Below are 13,318 nucleotides of genomic sequence, written 5' to 3'. Positions count from 1 at the left end.
TTGACTCTTACTGAGTGGCCAGATGGGGCAGTTTTGCTTCATTATTTGTGTCTGTGAAGTGGAAATGCCAACAGAAAGATTCATTACTGTCAAGATCATCTTTGCAAAGCTCCTCTGATTTATTAGGGCATAAACTGCTGTACTGGCTGTAATGAGACATAAATGTTCTGTAAGGCCTATGAACTTGAGAAGGAAATACACTGCCATCAAGAGGCTATGGGCCTAATTTATTAATGGTTTGTGCCAGTACCGTCAGAGAAAATCATACCAGCAGCATGCATTGCAGCAGTTGCAGGGGAAAATGTAACAGATTAGCCAATGACATGATTACATAAAATCATTTCCTTAATTTTTCTGAAATCTGTACATTGAAATGCAATCGAATTTCCAAATACATTACGATATTACTGCCTTTCAAATTCTGATTAATACTGAGATTATGATTTAGAGTAATAAACTGTAAGATAAGAAAAATTAAGTCTCAAGTTATCTTTTACAGAGACATCTACTGTCCAATTTCAGAATACTCTAGATTATTTTAAAGTCTACATTTTGTTAGCCTGCCCAGATTTTCTTCTTTTTTCCCATATCACAGATCTCGTCTACTTTTGTAGTTAATGCAGTACAATGCTCCTAAAACATTACAACCAGTTATGATGACAAACAAGTACTGAAGAAAAACTGAAACAATTTGTGTCTGCGATTAAGTATATGCATTACTTCAACAGAATACACCAGCTAATTCATCCACATTAAGAATAGGTAAAGAGCACTTCAGCAATACAGGAATAATTTAATATTACATGGACAAAGGGCTCTTAGTGTGGCCATGAAGATGTTAGCAAGGCTGTACAGTTGCGGTAGCACTGTTCAGCCTCAGTTTGCTAGCATTCCAACTGGTTCAAAGGCTATGGTTAAGGCTAGAGGTACTTCCTTTGGTGCTGTCACTGAATGACCTTATGCAAAATTTGCTGGATAATGACTAGAAATGGCCTGGCTTTCTGTTAATGAATAAGTACAGCATTCAGAAACGCTGTGGAAGTTGCGTTAAGCTACAAGATCACACAGATAGTTCCAGCACAAGAGCCACCACCGTGCATGGCTAAAACTTTTACAGTGTAGCCCTTAGGATCCTATGTTTCTATCAGCAATTCATTCCTCAGATTAAAAAGAAGTTTGTATAGCACATTTTAAAATTGAATCCAAATCTGCAACCATCATCAAGTCTCTTCCACACTTTCAGAGAGGATGCAACAATTATGTTCACATTCAGTTAATATATTCTAGGATAAATGTAAGCACCTAACTGAATTTACTCATCAATTTAACAAAATTATACAGAACTTCCTTATTGCAATCTCATTAAGTAATTTTGTCATGTACCTCTTCCAAAATTTAGAGACACACAGTATAGATGATTTTAATATAATTTCAGAATGTTGTTTCAGAAAAATTTTTTCAATGCATAACTTTTTGTAAGAAACTTCCTAGTTGGGAAGTATATCACAATCTGAGCAGTCATGCTCAGAAGACTAGACCTGCATACATTTTACTCTTATAATATCAACAAAACTATGCAAGCAAATTAAAAGTACAAATATATCTGCTTATGATGGCATCGTAACCTGGTCTATGACTCTAATTAACAATCCAGTCTCACTCGGAGGGCAAGCACACTTTGTACTGATAGAGCTCCTGTGAGTAGTTCTGGGTCTTGTAGATCCTGTAGTGCTGTTAGCACTTGATTAAATATAAATGTGGGAACGAAGGCCAGGTTCTTTTGCCACTCGACAACCCATTAATAAGTCACTCTGGAGAAAGGAGGAAAAGACAAATGTTTTTTTTGAGCTACTTTCTTTTGGGAAGTCTAAATCCATTCATTAGTAGAAAAAAAAAAAAGTTCTTCAGTAGTGTTTTTAACATACTTATATGGCTTGTTTTACATTACTATTCCCTTATGGCTAATAAATGTTCTGATATTTAAAAGGCTGTGAACTAAACCAGGTGTTTACCCATCTATTTCTCACTAAATGATGTAAAGTTATCTAGACTGCTTTCTGCAAATCTGTTATTTCAAACAGTTTACTATCTTTTTTTATGCTGTAGCCTATAAAAAATGATCTTATATATAAAAATATAGAATATACATTGGATGCTAAAATAGTTATTGAATTTCCTTCTGAATCTTGACTTCCTGCTCATTTTCACTGATTTTAAAGAGAAGTAATATGCCTTAAAAAAAATCCTTTTCACTGATAAACTGAATCATACAACGTTTCTTGGAGAGATAATTTGGCATCAACAGTTCAGTGCAAATGCAAGAAAACTAACAACTTGCCTTATAAGTAAGAAATTGCTTGCATTTAAAAACTATAAATAACCTCAATCATGTCTCTCCTCCAGAAGGTGAAATGAAAATTTAATAGTCATCCTTACAGTTTTCAACTCAGTTTTCCGCTGAAGTTTCCACCCTGTTTTGGGGTTACGGCTTTCCCAAGGGAATGCTAGCAAGCATTTAGCTTCAGAGACACCAATGCCTTCCAGTGCTCCTTGCAGCAGAGAAGGAACACAATTGCCATGAAATTCTTCCACAATTTATAGTCAACTACTGTCCTTCCCAAGATATTTTGGAGTACTGTGCACCTATATAATTTGAGATGGAGCAGTTGCTATATTAATCGTGTATGGATTTTATACAAAAGGTTTATACTCAAGGTTGGACTAGATGATCTTAGACGGCTTTTCCAACCTGTATGATTCTATGGAAAAGGGCCAATATTAGGCTTGTAGGAATGCAGTAAAAGATCTTTACCTCACCAAGACATGAAGCTTAACTGCCATTTTCCTCCTTCCATCTATAGCTCAAGACCATACTGCTACCTTCCACCATCAACATCTAGCAGGGAAGCAGTCTCAGAAATAAAACAACAAAAAATATCATTTAAAACGCATGAGAGATGGCAACATTAGCACCCCTTAGAGGCTGAGATCAAATTCTACTTTTTTTTTCTTTTTTTTTTTTTTTCCCCACTCAGCAAAAGCAGCCAACAGTTATTTGAAAGTCACAGAAGTTAGCACGAAAATGAGGAACTTGTCTGCTGTATTCCTCTCTTTTTCCTGAGAGCTCCTGGTGATTTAAGTCGTGCAGAGATCCTGTCCACACCCTGCTAAGCAGTTAGTCTTACAGTTAACACATTATGCTTATGGAAATGAGTAACTCGTACCTAAGAACCTATATGAGTTGCTCTGGTGCAGAGAAGCACAATGCTTACAAGGGTTCCCTACCCTGGATTGAGGAGGTTGATGGTGGGATTCACTTTTGTGAGAAAGGAACTGGGTAATTCCCTTAAAGGTTCAGTATTTGTCAGCTGAGGAGTTTGTTCTGACTGGCTGGCATTGATTAATACCATCATCTCCCTGCTCTGAAGAAAGGCCACAATTCCGAGCAACCTCTGTAAAGGCTGTGAAGACAGGAGAAAGACATTCCCTACATGCTTGCTTCTATGGGAACACAAATGGACTAACCTCAGTCTAGTCATGTCTACTAATATGGGGAAAGTATGTGAAGATTTTATTATGAACCAAACAATTTTGAAATTTGTTTACTATTTCCTATTGCTTATGCAAGAAGAGCATAAACAAAGACATTCTTTTAAGTTTCACCTTTGAAAACAACTGTGTATTGTATTTAACAAGTTCATAGGAAAAAAACCTACCACTTACATTGATATAACGGCCTATTAGATGTCACTGTCTCTGCGTACAAACGTAGAGCCAAGTGCATTTTTCTGGCTGAAATTGCACAAACATGACATGCCACAAAGGCATCCTCAGATGTTTGGCTCATCTCTAGTTTCCACACACAACCTTTTAAGGAGAATTTAGGTCAGCCTAAATGAAACAGTTTGTTTCAAAATGGGGGACCATATTCCAAAATGCACTTAGTCAGCCAGTATCGTTTTTAGCCAAAAACTCAGTATTATCAGATAGGGTGCTAAGATCGCTGTACTCACAAATTTCTCATGCTGTTTGTGTATGCATTTGAATATTTTGCACAAATTTGGTTTTGGTTGCTCAAACAAATCAAAATATATTAAAAATGCTATCATAGTTATTACAGTCACTCTAATGATTTTACAAATGATATCAGTAATACTGCTAAGTTTCCATTTTGTTTTTTATGGACTGAGTTCTGACACCTTTTTTTTTTATTATTATTATTCTGAACAGTCCCAATTTCTATACAGATACTGTGTGTACCACTCAGCATGAAATGAATGATAACTCAGATACATAGTCCCAGAAGAGCAGACAACTCTCATTTAGGTAGTATTCCACTGAATAACATAGAAGAAGGTGCTATAAACCAATGTTATATAAAAAAGGAAAAACAACAAGGCAGCTAACAGGTCCCTTTGTCTTTGCAAATATTCCCTGTGTAGAGGACAAAGAGAAGGAAGCTCCTAGTGCTGTCTTCAGCTGATCAATTTTCTAAAGGCATTCTTGTGGCAGACAGGATGAGGAAAGCATTGTTACACTGGTCAAACCTCAGGCAGTGTGTACTGTCCATACCCCAGAGTTCCAGGGACAGGACTGCTGACAGCATGTATTTTCTAGCAAAATGAGGTAAACTCAGCTACAGGATAGTGGATGTCCCACATATACACCCAGCAGAGGCAGAAACACTCGACTGTACTAAAAGTTTCGACCCTTCTAAAGGTAGACGTGGTGCCTGTGGTCTCTGTGAAGAGAGATTTTAGATCCTCATTAATCCCTACCTGTCATGCAATAGCACAATGCTGCCACTAGCTATGTTCCCAACATTGCCCAGAAAAAATGCAAGTTGTACCCACACTATAGCATAGAAACAGGAGACATGAGAGCATCAGGGAGGAAAACTTTCAGCCAAATTCCATATACGTTTCTGAATGGTGGGCTGATTTTGCTTTTTCATTACAATATAAACCATTGGGTCAGATACAAACTCTATTCAAGAAAACAACAGAAATCTACAACTGTCCACAATCCCCAGCCAGATTCTGTGGTCCCTATTCAAAACTGCTAGTAGTACAACCACAACAATGCCACACTGATGGTGCTCCCACAATTCGGTGACTGATGAGGGACTCTTTCAATTGCAAGTGACAAAAAAGGGAACAATCGAAAGAATATAACCAAGGCCATGTTTGCACACAGGATGAAATTAATCTTCCATGAATTTTTGTGCCTATAAAACTTGATAGCATGAATATTTGATGAAAATTAAACCCTAAAATTTGTGCAAATTTGGCCAAAGCAAATGTTTAGTTTTCACCCGTCTCTGCCACAGATGTTTCAGTAGGCAGTATTTAGACAAAACTCTCATTTTGTAGAAAATTTAGCTATTCATTTTTCACAGTAAGAGCAAAACTATTAAATGTATGCTCAGTTAATTTCATTCTTGGAGATTAAGTTAATAGAGTAGATGAACTACCTAGGGATTTTTCCATTCATTTGGAAAAAGGGAATTGAAAACAACTCCACACCTACTGCAGAGCAACTGCTATGAAGCCATTTTCAAGCTGTTCAAGCATGATGGTTTTTGTGGGGTTTTTTTGCCTTTTTTTTTTTGGGGGGGGGGGGAGAGCGGGGTGTAAGCACCTCTAAAGAGTCAGATGGGAACCCTGAATAAGTGACATACTGCAACTAACATACAACCCGACATTGTATGATGAGTAGCATTTCATGTGTCTGGGAGTATAAGGCACATTGTAATGGGGAGGTCAGCTGCAGCCTTAAGTTTTATAATGTTTGCTGGAAATCATATTCAGTGGGAACATCAGTCCACAGTTTGGCATCACCCTTCTACCAGGTTTGCATGTAATAATTCACCACTCTGCAGCCTTCCATGCAAGTCCATGGAAGACATTTTTCCAGCAGGAGGGAAATTTGTCCAGAACAGTGAGAAATTCCCTTTTCATTCCCCTTTTGTTTACTTTCTCATACACCTTTCCCTCCCTTATTATTTCTATTATCTCTTTCCGTATATTTTTTGGCTCAATTTTTAACTCTTGGAAGGCCTCCTAGGCAGATGGATCTAAAAAAATAACAAATTAAATTTCAGATGGTCTTCCATAGTTTACAATATATTGCACATATTTCTTCTTACAAGTTCACCTAATATTCAGGGAACAAAAAATCTAGAACGAGAGCGGACATTCTAGAGTTGGAAACCTGCATACAACTTTCCACTTGATGTATCAAATATATAACTTATTTCTAGGAAATGCAGGTTTAGACTGATCCAAAGTGACTGAAATATAAAGAATTAATTTAAAGAAGAGTATTATTTTATCTTCTGTCATTATATTCCATGTTTAGTAAATATTCTTCATGGTTTTACTAGTATCTCGTATTATTAAATCAACTAAAACCCACAAAGAGATCATTACTGATGCTACGTTTGCCATTATTCAAAAATAAAACATACTGCTTCATCAGAGGCTGGAAAGAAGAAACACATGATACAAAGTTCTGTGAATAACTACCGTATTTCACAATTCCATCACATTTTGTGCTTACCAAGAGGAATGACAGGAGCTTGTCTAGTGGATATGTCTGTCGTCTCCATTCATACACACTCCCAAATTTTCTTTCAGGCTTCCTAACAGCAGACAGCTGTCATTTCTGAGGGTGTTTGTTTGTGATGGTATTTTTCCTCAAACAATGATAATTTGTTCTATTTGTTTTTAAGAAGCTGAAGTGAACATAAAACGTTACCAGAAGGTGCTGAATACTTCCAGATCCTATTGAAGTATTAGAGATGTGGAAACAGACTGCAAGACTCACGTTTGCAAGACACACAATTCTCCACAAAAACAAACCCTTATTGGCTTTTGTCTTGATTTGTCCAGAAAAGCCAGAAGTAAAAGACAAATTTGTACTCAGTAATTTATAGCTGCTTCTATTTTCACAATGAAATGCTGAACAGCAACCATTGAGATACACACTTTACTACTACAACACATTCTAAAGCCTTCAATAACTAGTCCCAAATGATCCAAAAGCCTACATGCCTTTGCAAGACATTAATGTCTAATGACATACAATTGTGGAATAAGAACTTTCTGCTTTCTAGGACATCTAACAATGCACTAAACTCAAATGTTAAAATCCTCTTAAAAACGTTTCAACATCGCACAAGGAGCAACCTCTGTGACTGAGCTTAAGTCTTGAGAGGTGAATGCACAAGTGCTATCCCACAGAAACAGAACATATTTATTCAGATGTGCAAAACTGTCAGTTTTGCACAGAGACAATTACAATAGGGATAGTAGAGAGGATTATGAGATGATTGTATTTGGAATCTCATAGAGAAGAATGGGTTTTTATCAGTTTCGCAGCAGATGTCTGGACATGGAAACAGAACACAAAAGTTAAGTCTACGGAGACAACCACATCCTTCAGAAGTCAGGCTGTAGGTAATGCTGTTATGCCAGTTTGGAAAAAGTAGGTATAAATAAAGTGAGATAAACAAAATATGCTCTCAATGGGTATTCTGTAAAATGCAGAACCACTAACATAGCTCAAGATTCAACCGCTCAAAGGATCAGCAGACCCACAACAGAGTTCTAAAGACGGGATTGTTTGGATAACTTGTTTAGTTCTTAATTCAGTAAAGCACTTTAATGTATGCCTGAATCCATTGCTTTGGTTAGCTGAGATGTAATAATTCACATATGTAAGTGCTTTGCTGAAATGAATACTAATCTACACATATATGAACCCCTGCATGTAACCAATCTGCTGTACCATCTTGATATATGTGCATGTACTGTGGGATCGTTCTACAGCCAGACACCACGAAGGATAACAGAGGTACTCTGGGAAAATGGTATATATGAATAATAATTTCTTATATAAACACTGTCTGTTATACTTTCAAACCAGCAGAATTTGGCCTCTCAGAGCAAAATGAGCAAGAAATACCATTTACTATATGTAATGAGATGCCAGCAAGAGAATACTACACCAAACTTCCTCCCTTTTTAACATTCCCTTTCCAAACATCTCTTGAGATTTGATATTTAAACATGCAATTTACCAACTTTCTTAACTTAATGTAAATATCCAGCAGAAGTTCACTTAAAGCCTTAGTATGTACCGAAACAACATGGCTTATTTTAATTCAGTAAGAGTTATATAAAATAAAAGTATATGAGGATGTCATTAAAAGAAAAGTGATCCAGGAATGAACTAAGAATGGATCCTATAAACTAGGTAGAAATATATTCGGCGTCCAGATGAAAATGTTTGAAAACATTTTTTTCTTTGTGCTGGTCTATAGTTTTCCAGGGTAATTAGCAATTACTCATAGGCTACTGCTATAGTCTTACCTCACCAGACTAACAACATATCTGACAAATTGGTTAGGAGAAGATATACCATTTTTTTTTATTTAAGCCTCACCATTGCACTGCCTTTGCTACTGGTATTACCACATGTAACTATAAATATTCTTGTTAGACATAAAAAAAACTTAAACCCTATTGATGCTTGCCCACTATATAATATTGTTTGTATAAAGATTAAGTCAGAATCAAAGGAATTAAATTTGAAATTCTATGATCTATAATACCATTTAATAAAGGCTATAAAGAAAACCTAAAACATCATAAGGACAGCCTTCAAAAATGTACTCCAAACTACTAAGTTTTCACTCTTCTTTGTCTGCAGAATCAGTGAACAAACAGAAGCTTTCACTTAATATTCTTGTGCTGCACAGAACAAAGTATCTATAAAGGAAGCATGTTTATAGATCCGCTATATCATTACTGCAGGCTGTAGGCGAGAAGCGGATGACCAAGCATAACCCTAGCTTTTTTTCACCATCCTTTTACACCAAGGAAATATAACTTTGAATACAGACTCTGGTAACTTCAAACACTACCAGAAGCCAAACTTTAAAACAAGTTACATAGGAAGATATTCAATCCAGCTTCATCTTTGGTTTCTTACTATCTGTACTTTTTATTTATTAATCCAAATTAATTGATTGGAACACTGTGTTATCTCTTTATTATTAAATGCAAACAAAAGGGTTTTATATGCAACTATGATGACTTCCTTGCTGAAGGATTACACACAATTAACTCTATACACTCTTTACATTTTACAAAGACTGTAGATACCGGTCTAAAACAGAACAGCTCTGAACCAGACTCCAACATCTCTTTTCGGCGGTTATGTTTAAGTGAGAAGATGTATACATTATAAAGAGAAGTAATTTAAAACAAGCAGAGTGTGAACTGTATCCTGGCTTTCAGTATAATTGCACCATTGTTGACTTTAAACCACATGAACTAAAATACAGTTTTTATCATGCTGTTGAAGACCTTCAAGAAATAAGACATCTCACTATTTCCTTAAGTGGGTTATATAATTCTTCACCCCAAAAATCTGTCTAAAGAATAGACATAGTCCACAGAATTAAATGGGCATATTTGTACAATTACTATGCCCACTTTAACTGTCTTGCTTCTGCCATAATTACTTCACAAAAAAAAAATAAAAATCAAGACCTTAGACTGCTTTAAGTATCAGGTCACGTTTTATTATATTCATTTGTTGAACTAGTAAACAGAATCCATAATATATCAAGTTCTTTTTATCAGATTTACTTAAAATACGTTGGTCTGTCTTGTTAATAATGGCTTTCAGCCACATATTTCAGTGATTTGGAGTTTATGCCAGATTCAAATACTGATTACTTGCAGTCATCTAGGCATGTCTTATGTACACATATCTTAAATTTTAGAACTCTTTCTTTATGTCTCCACAATGTACTACGTAAAAATTAACTTCTTTTTTTTTTTTTTTCAAGCAAAAGCTATGATTTTTCTGTCATTGATATTCACAAGTTCCTGAAAAATACTTTGGACAATCTGTTTCAGATTGTTGATTATTCTCTATTTTGACTGTCCATTGTTTATTAGCTATTCTCTAAGTCTCCTGGTTTATTTTGTATCTATTCCTGATTATATGGCAAACATTAACAGGGTAATGGCACTTAGGATATATATTTACACTGTGTATAAATGATCGTCTCAACTAAAATTCTTAAAACATTCAGAAAGCATTAGTCACTATATAATTCTAGCCAACCATGTAACTCTGTATGAGAGGCACTAATCCTTCCTCTGGCAATCCACATACACCCTGAGGATAAGATTCAATTACCCTTATCTTCACAGAAAACACCTCTCCACTTTTTGGTTTTAAACACTGCAGAAAAAGTTTATTTATGACAAATTAAACTGGTATTAGCCTAGAAAAGAACTCTTAAATTCTTGGAGTGACATGTTAAATACAAGCAGAAATAGAAGTGACTAATTCACAGACAGCATTATAGCAGTTCTGACTCTCTCTTTCTTTTAAAGAAGTAATAATGCAGAAAAAAAAATAAAACTTTAAAACTTTTTTTTTTCAAAAAAATGCAGATGGGGAAAGAAACTAAGACTATATCATTTCTTTGAGGAGTTGCTTCTCTTTAACCCCAAATCAAGAACTTTTGTTTAATCTCATAACCAGTCTTTCATCATACTGCAAGAGAACCTAAAACCAGCTAATTAAAGTAAGTTATGTCATAGCTTAAAAGACCTATAAAGTGTCTGGACTTTCTTTTGTTCTTGAGATAACCAATAATAAAACATACGGTTTGTGTAACAGTAATAACATCCGCCTTTAAAGTACTTCAGTCTTTTTAGAAAAAAATCAATTTAATAACATCCAGACAACACTGCAGTCAAGACATTCAATTTTCTCTACTAATGTTCCATGTTGCCAACATCAGCAGGTTCCTAAGCTACAGAGACTTGGTTAAAAAACTGCAGAATGCTTTGCAGCATTGTGGAGAGCAGACAAAAAAAAAAAATGGTTGCAATGCCAAAATACAGCTGCCCATCTTGTTGATGCTGTAAAAACAGGCTACAAGTTGATTTCACGTTTGTCTTTAGGATTGTTTTAAGATAAAGCAAATGAATATGTGTCATGTTTTCATCTTCCATTTTTTGAAGGGTAGGGAAAGCATTTTTTCCCATCCTCTGGCAGAATCTAAATGTTTGGGGAATTTTATGCATAGCAAAAACTCAGATTCATTTCATATACAGCAGTTGAAGCCAATAGATTTGTTGGTCTTCTTTAAAATCACAAAACATATTTTTAGTTAAAATATAAAATAAAAATGTAACGTGAATTGAAATAAAGATCTTTAGTGACCACATGACAACTAGGCAACAGTAATGACTTTTAAGTATTATATGAGAACATAACTGTGTATAACTAAATGCAGAATAAACATTGATCCCGTGAAAGTATACATTAAAGCCTCACATTGATTATTATTGCCTGCAAACACAGCATATTATGAAATCAAATCTAAATCCAGCAAATTTTGAGATTCTAATATCACTAAGGTTTTTAAGGCATTTCTCATACTAATACAAAAGGATTTATTAGATTATTTTCTTCTGCAATATCACAGCTTACTAAGAACAGTCTTGCTATATTTACAATGTCAAAATATGTTAAATATTATTTAAGTAGTTTCTTTCAATAACACATTTATTTATGTTCAGTTGGTAAGCTTTGATAATATCTCTGATTTCATCATAATGTGCTAGAGCATTTCATCAAGATTTGCTTGATTAACCTTCCTGGAATTTTCCAATACAAAGGAATTAGGACTGCGTTGTTTAAGAAAAGACAATTACTACGTACTTTCTGGGAGCAAATCTGAAGGAACAGTATCTTCTCTTGTCTCCCTCCCTGCCCCCTTCCTCTCAAAAAAAAAAAATCAAAACAAAATCAAAAAACCCTCCTTTCATGCTTAGAATACAGTACCTACTGAAATATATACGTAATTAGACTAGTATGTGGGAGATAGAGGCACACAAAACAAAGAATGAAAATGTTCCTTCTTTCGAGGAAACAGTCTAGTAGATAATTCTGAATAGCCTTTCAATAACATAATTCTTTAGCTCTTACAAAAAATCAGGCTGATATCTCAAAATAAAAACAATCACTTAAATTAAGCTACTTTTGGAATTTACGTGGAGCCACATTATTCAAACTATTACAACACAATTTTTATTTAATATATTATCACTAATACATTATTAAAAAGAAGCTGTTTTTTATCGGTTGTCAGACAGGATACATCTGCAATGACATGCAATGCCTTTTGGAAAGATGTGTCTTGGAAAAGAACAAAATATTAATTTCTATTTATGTGGTGACTATGTTTTCACTTCCCACTTTTAGTGATTGCCACTGACAAACTGGCAAAACCTTCACAGCTGTATGAAGAATTTTGCTTATAGAATTTGTTCATTTCTATAAGAGAACAAGAAATTTCTTCTGCAATTAGTGATGACTTATTTAATATTATCTAAGATTATAAAACTGAAATGGGTATTTTGCTGACAGGGTAATTGAGGTACACAGAAACTTAAGAACTTATCTGAATTAGAGCTATTACTCTGTCCATCACTATCCACCAGAGTATCAAAGTGACAGGAAAAAACATAAATTATAAGAAAGATGGCAAAGTAAGGTAGAATGGAGAACAAAAAAGCTGGAGAGAAAAAACACTAAGCAGTTCAGGGGTATGCTTTATAAATATTTTAGATGGCTTTGGAGAGAATGTAGTATAAAAATCGTGCAGTGCAAAAACAGAGGATTGTGAAGTGCACTGCATGGATAATTTTTAGGCACACTGTCATTAAGAATATTTATGATACTGCATTGTCAAAAATTCTTCCTTTCTAAAACAACAAAGCCAACAAAGACTGAAAACTAATGCATTGAAGCATGCACACAAAAATCTTTTAGCCTGAAACATTTCAGTATGAAAGATGTAAAAGATAATAAATTGATTTTTTTTTCATTTCCTAATATACAATTTTTAAAACTGCATAATATATTAAATACAAGAATTGCATAGAATAACATATATGAAGTAATAGCTGCTCCCTAAACATTATGTCCTTGCTAAACAAGGTAGAATCCTTCATGCTAGGCCTCCACAGAAGAAAGTATCTCTAGCAAGTTATTTGTCCTACTGCTCATTGCAATAGTTATGCTAATTATTATCTCAGATATAGCCATTCCTTCTGTCCTGGTTTCAGTTAGGACAGAGTTAATTTTCCTCCTAGTAGCTGGTAGGGTGCTATGTTTTGGATTAGATGAGAAGAGTTCTGATAACGTGCTGATGTTTTAATTGTTGCAGAGCTGTGCTTACACCAAGCCAAAGGACTTTTCGGCTTCTTGCTCTGTCCTG

The 13,318-nt window shown here is 34.9% G+C and overlaps 1 protein-coding gene across 31 annotated transcripts in view; it reads right to left on the bottom strand.

Moving 5' to 3' along the window:
• Window positions 1–13,318, bottom strand: part of CACNA2D3 (calcium voltage-gated channel auxiliary subunit alpha2delta 3) — a 530,340-nt gene that overhangs the window by 216,430 nt on the left and 300,592 nt on the right. The gene's annotated exons all lie outside the window — the stretch shown is intronic.

Source organism: Anser brachyrhynchus (assembly GCF_964034855.1).
Source record: "Anser brachyrhynchus genome assembly, chromosome: 10".
Taxonomy (NCBI): Eukaryota; Metazoa; Chordata; class Aves; order Anseriformes; family Anatidae; genus Anser; species Anser brachyrhynchus.
Note: the sequence above shows the minus strand (reverse complement) of the source record. Positions and strands in the feature narration are given on the sequence as shown.